Source organism: Octopus bimaculoides, chromosome 2 (genome assembly GCF_001194135.2).
Source record: "Octopus bimaculoides isolate UCB-OBI-ISO-001 chromosome 2, ASM119413v2, whole genome shotgun sequence".
NCBI classification, from domain to species: Eukaryota; Metazoa; Mollusca; class Cephalopoda; order Octopoda; family Octopodidae; genus Octopus; species Octopus bimaculoides.
Window position 1 is genome coordinate 96,995,500 of NC_068982.1, and position 6,350 is coordinate 97,001,849.

At 35.7% G+C, this 6,350-nt stretch overlaps 1 protein-coding gene across 1 annotated transcript in view; it reads right to left on the bottom strand.

Moving 5' to 3' along the window:
• The window catches only part of LOC106869112 (bridging integrator 3), a 39,145-nt gene extending 35,040 nt beyond the window's left edge, over positions 1–4,105 (bottom strand). The window contains exons 1-2 of the mRNA XM_014914658.2: positions 4,028–4,105; positions 3,122–3,170 (exon numbers count right to left, since the gene is read on the bottom strand). The gene's annotated coding sequence lies outside the window, so the exon portion shown is untranslated. The remainder of the gene's footprint in view (positions 1–3,121; positions 3,171–4,027) is intronic.
• Between the last annotated feature and the right edge of the window lie 2,245 nt (positions 4,106–6,350).

Sequence of the window (6,350 nt, forward strand, 5' to 3'; positions counted from 1 at the left end):
TGGGCTTGCCCTGGGTATGGGCGACCTTCTTCAAGCAGTGAGCCAACATGAGACATGGCTTATCATGAAGCAGACTGCACAACTAAAAAAAATTCAAGGTAATCTTTTGTTAGGCATGCTATATGGCTGCAGTTTGCTCATATATCCTTAAAGGATAGCACATTTGACTTTATCCAATACCTGATTTTTTACAGATACTTATGAATTATTGAAGGAGGACAAATTTCCAATTATTAATCAGCCATTTATGATTTTGAGGCAGGCAAAGTAATGTAACTTACTATGGAGGACTACAAACGGCTGGCACAATACTTGAAGTTTTAACATTGCAGTCTGAGCCTTATAACCTTGCATATATTGTACTTTTGGCTATAATATCTAGTGGGATAATTGTCTTTCTTGTTTGTTTAATGAGATTAACTTGATAAAACTGACCCTCTAAGTCAGGGTTTCCCAGACATTTTGACCTTCATAGAATTCTTGATCTTTCATTAACCCCAAACATGTACAAAGAAAAAATATTCATAATTATAAAAACAGTAATACCAAGGGAAAAAACTTTATAACTATAAAAGGGTAACGTTAGACACATTCAAATAAATAAACATATTTTTTTAATTAATTAGCTGGCATAATTAATGGAACAGATTTTCTTGATGTGTATAAGCAAGGCCACTTGTATTTGGTTGGAAATTAATGAATTTTAGTCATAAATCACCTCACTCTTCTAAGTTCAATAAGTTTCTTTGCTTTGTTAAAACAACTCTATTTGTGTGGCTAAAACCAGTTTCAACATGTAGTGTAAGTAAAAATGGCTCAACTGCTGCACAAAGTAGGAGTATTTGGTAACATTATTTACACTATTCCAATACATACATCAATGAGTTCATCTTATGAGATTAAGTGTCTGAATTCTCTATTTCCAAATCAACCCAGTTAAGTAGGTGTATTTTCTTCAGGCCTTAAAACATACTGTAAAGCATCTTCTTAGTATTTCAAGTTGCATTATATATACCTTGAAGTCACAAAACGAAATGCTTTCAAATTTCCTTCTTCCAATTACAGAGTTTAAAAAATATTTAAAATGTCTACATACCTATAGAGATTTAAGTAAGCCTACATTGATGAGGAAAAGCCTACTAGGATTTATTTAAATTTGAATGAGAGTAGTTTTCTTACATTGCCACTGTTTCTGTACATTGTTAAATTTTTAATAGAACAGATGCCTTTTACATGTTTTTAACTCATTACACAGGGGTGATCTTACATTGGCAAGAAATTTCACAACTGAGTCATACAAATCAACAAACTCTTCGAAGCTATGACCTCTTGACAACCACATTACGGCGTGCAAAAGTAATTGTTTAAAGCTGCAACATTTTTTCCCCCATACCAAATTACAAACAGCCATGAATTGACCTAATATACACATTTGAAGACCATCAAGTGATTCTTGGCAACAAAAATAGTGTTTGTATAATACACAATGAAAAGTAGTAGGTACAGTATTTACCTAAACAGGTTTAGTATTTACGTAAACAGGAAGCCAAAACAGTCAAAATAATATTTGAGAATGTTACATGTTTACAACACTATAATATAGTTAAATTGTTTATCAGGTAGTTAAAAAAAATCAGAACATATCTGTGACGATAATGTAAGTGAATCCACCTATGGGGAAACAAGTATCACATAAAAGGTTTCACTGTCTTTTGATTTCAGCTAACAAATTATTATAACTATATGTTTTAAAGAAACAACACAAAATAAGCAATACAGATTAATCTATTATAAATTCTGTCTGTCCATTTGGGACCCCAGTTTCTCAATCTATGTTTGTTCTATATGGACACATTATACCTTTTTGGAATCAGAATGATTCTGGGATTGAAAATCTGCCCTTCATTTGGTTCTTGAACATCCAGTATTGGGATCTAATTTAAAAGCATTTGAGTTGCTACTTCTAGCAGGTAAAGTTTGGCTGATTCACGTCATCTTGGTGAGCGTTTGTCAGATGACATCAGAGATCATGAGGGAGATAAATGACATTCACTTCATTAATTCTATGTTGAGATAGGCAGGAGTGGCTGTGTGGTAAGTAGCTTGCTTACCAACCACATGGTTCTGGGTTCAATCCCACTGCGTGGCACCTTGGGCAAGTGTCTTCTGAGGTGCAGGAGTGGCTGTGTGGTAAGTAGCTCGCTTACCAACCACATGGTTCCAGGTTCAATCCCACTGCGTGGCACCTTGGGCAAGTGTCTTCTGCTATAGCCTCGGGCCGACCTGTCGTATATATGTATGTATATATATGTATGTGCGTTTGTGTGTCTGTGTTTGTCCCCGCAACATCGCTTGACAACCGATGCTGGTGTGTTTACGTCCCCGTAACTTAGCGGTTTGGCAAAAGAGACCGATAGAATAAGTACTAGGCTTACAAGGAATAAGTCCTGGGGTCGATTTGCTCGACTAAAGGTGGTGCTCCAGCATGGCCGCAGTCAAACGACTGAAACAAGTATAAGAACTTTGAGACAAATTGGCCAACATTTGGAATTCAACTTAGGACTGGAACAATAGAATGATTACATTACAGAATTAATTCTCGTCCGTCCTTAACTTCTGATCAAACACTACTGGGGCATATAGTCATTATAGATGTATTATAGTCATGCTATTTAGCTCTCCTCAGTTTTGGGCTGCAGGTCCAAGTAGCCCTCCATAGGAGCTAGCTTAAAAGTCTGCATGGGGTGCAGCTTTTAATCTAGCTATATATAAATCATAAATGCAGATTATCAACTTGTATTTCATTGCAATAATGTATATCTTTATATTTCATATATGAATGTCAACTTTCAACTGCATAAGTTGAATTAATCCCTTCTGATCCCACATATTTATTATGCATAATGCCCTTTGGGGATATAAATCATCTAAATTGATGAATAGGTTTTTGCTGATACTAAATAAATTTAATGGTTCTCTCATATTAATCTACTCACAGATTCAAAACAATAATTGTTTGCTTTGAATAATAATGATTTGATGATTGTTGATTTAATATATGTCACTAATAACAATGAAAATCTACTTTGATGACAATTTTAAGATTATCAAGGTGACTTACATCCCGCAAAGTAACATTTTCTTTTGGTGTAGAAAGTCGCCTGAATATTCTGTAGATACAAAAATACAGAAGAAATTAGCTTAATTCCAAAGAGTAGAGAACAGAATGACTTACAATGTTACTAGGATCAGAAATGAGAATCATAAAACTCTGAAATGTTAAACATTGTAATTACAGTGCCCTAACACACACGCACGCATGCACACACACACACACACATGGTTACCAAGCTAGGACCCAAACTATATGGTCTCAAGTTCAGTCCCACAGAGCAGCAACTTGGACAGATGTCTTCTATAGGAGCCCCAGGCTTACCAAAGCCTTCTGGGTGGATTTTGTAGATGAAAACAAAGAAGCCTGCTGCACACACACACACACACACACACACACACACACACACACACACACACACACACACACACACACACACCAGTGTGTGTGTGTATCCTTGCCTTGTAAATGAGCATCACCATCATACAAGCAGTGTTGTTTGTTTTTAGTCTTCCATGAAAAACATGTCTGGCTAAGGGAAAATATTGGAAAGAGGTGAGGCCTAGTGGCGGGAAGGCTAGCTGCTATTGAGAATTTGCCTCAGTAAATTGCATTTGACCCACACATGCATGGAAAAGTGGGCACTGAATGATGATATATGGCGGTGGATCTCCATTGGTTGACAATGAAGATTCAGTAGTTTAATCACTAGAATTACCTGCTCCTGATTATTAACTTGTAAGTGGCTGAGCATTCCACACATGCACACACACACATTCACATGTATACCCTTAATGTAATACATCAGTAGAATCAGCATGAGGCAGTTTGCGATAAGGCTGTACCTTTTGAATTAGAGGTACAGTCTACTTGGCAGGGTTCTATGCAGTTTTTTGTGTAAACAATTTCACTTACATGGTATAGAGCAACTTGAGGTTATAGAAAATGACATTTTGTCCAATATGCCGTGTAATGGGACCAAATCTGGGCCCTTTCGGTTGTGAAGCTTTTGTCCACTCTCACACTCTAACTATGGAGCTTTTGTCCTAAGAGGCTTCTTTGTCCTACACTCATAAAATTTACTAATTCATAGTGTGTCTGCATTTCTGTCTGTCGTCCTGACAAATACATCATGAGAATAGTACTTCCACATAAATCTGAATTTTGTGACAATGCTAACATATTCTTTACTAAAGAGAAATTTGCATAACTTTAGCTGCCCATGTGTATGTGTATTAAGTGATGATAGAAAAACAGTGGATGTTTAATTCAGTTAATCTCTGTTGATATAGTTTACGATAATTCATTAACTATAGAACTAAATACTACTTGTGTATTTACAACCCGTACACACAAGTAAAATGAATAACCAACATAAGGGCATCTCAGCTGAAATGAAAATGAAAAAAGCTAAAGTGCTCTTTATCACTTTTGACAAGTACTGGCATATTTCTGAAACATACGCCAGTGTTTACTGTTAAGCATCATTTCATTTTGGGTTAGGGTCAAGATGTGTATAAACATGTATGAAATTATGTGTACACATAATTATAAATCTGTATATATATCATATACAAATAAGATATATGCGAAAACCTATTTTCACGGGTTTTTATTTGGTCAATGGAGCTAATCCTTACTTTTTTTTTCATTCTGAAGGTCCAATAAATAACATTGATGTCATCTTAATGAACGAAAGCCAGTGCATTTCCTACAGGAAAAGAGCAAGGAAGAGGAAAATTCGAAATATATTTTCCCCTTCCGTATGACAAACCAATTTAGGTTCTAGTATTTAGGTAGGCATTACGGCATTACTTAAATACAGAGTTCCCAATGCATCTAAGAAACAATGTTTTATAATGCATACATGTTTGAGTTAAGGTTAAGGTTAGGGTTTAGGTTTAGGGTTGGGGTTTAGTCTTAGGGTTAGGATTAGGGTTGGTTTTAGGGTTAGGGTTACATAGATGCATCAGGACCTCTGTATTTAAGCAGTACCGGCGTTACAATATTACGAGTATTTTGCTTTGTTTTCTTTTCTTATTTAATGTTTGTACTTAAAGCAGATCAGGGTTTAATGTGAAATGAATAGTTATAAAACAATTTGATTGCTATAACATAATTAGTACAGAATAAATAAAATATTTACTTGCTCATTTTCTGGTATTATATCCCCAACCACTAACTCTTCTGCCAATGGTTCTGGGAGTTACCCGTAATTTATTTTCGCATATATCTTTAATTGATATTCTATATTACTGCTTCAAACATCTGGTAAAACCTAAACGTCACAAAATTCCCCGTGTTTCTTTTTGTTCTCTTTTCTTTCCAATCAAATACCTGAAGAAACAAACAATTCACCATTACGAATGAAATATGACACACCCTGCCCAACCAAATATCTATTTTGTTACCTGTACTTATATCTTCTTTAATTGATATTCTATATTACTGTTTCAAACATCTAATAAAACCTAAACGTCACAAAATTCCCCGCGTTTCTTTTCCTTCTCTTTTCTTTCCAATGAAATGCTTGAAGAAACAAACAATTCACCATTACGAATGAAATATGACACACCCCGCCCAACCAAATATCTATTTTGTATTCATACTATTGGAGTTAACAAAAAAGAAAACCAAAAACAACTATACAACTATTAATTTCATGAGCAGGCTGTTCTGTTGATCAGAACAAATGGAACCCTCGACGTCGTTAGCGACGGAGTGCCAACAACAACAATTTTCTGGAGGGTACGAATTACATTCTTCTTTATTGAATTATTTAATTGTGTTTTTTTTTTTTCTAAATTATATACATATATTTTATATTTGGAAATTTGATTTAGTATTGATAGATTGAATTTTTCCCTGTAAGTTTTGGACTTTATTCCTTAATTTTATTATTACATATATATATATATATATGTGCGTGAGAAGACCCGGCAAGCTAAATAAGATCGTTGCCAGTGCCCCTAGACTGGCTCTTGTGCGGGTGGCACATAAGATGCACCATTTTGAGCGTGGCTGTTGCCAGTACCGCCTGACTGGCCTTCGTGCACGTGACACGTAAAAGCACCTACTACACTCTCTGAGTGGTTGGCGTTAGGAAGGGCATCCAGCTGTAGAAACTCTGCCAAATTTAGATTGGAGCCTGGTGTTGCCATCTGGTTTCACCAGCCCTCAGTCAAATCGTCCAACCCATGCTAGCATGGAAAGCGGACGTTAAACGACGATGATGATG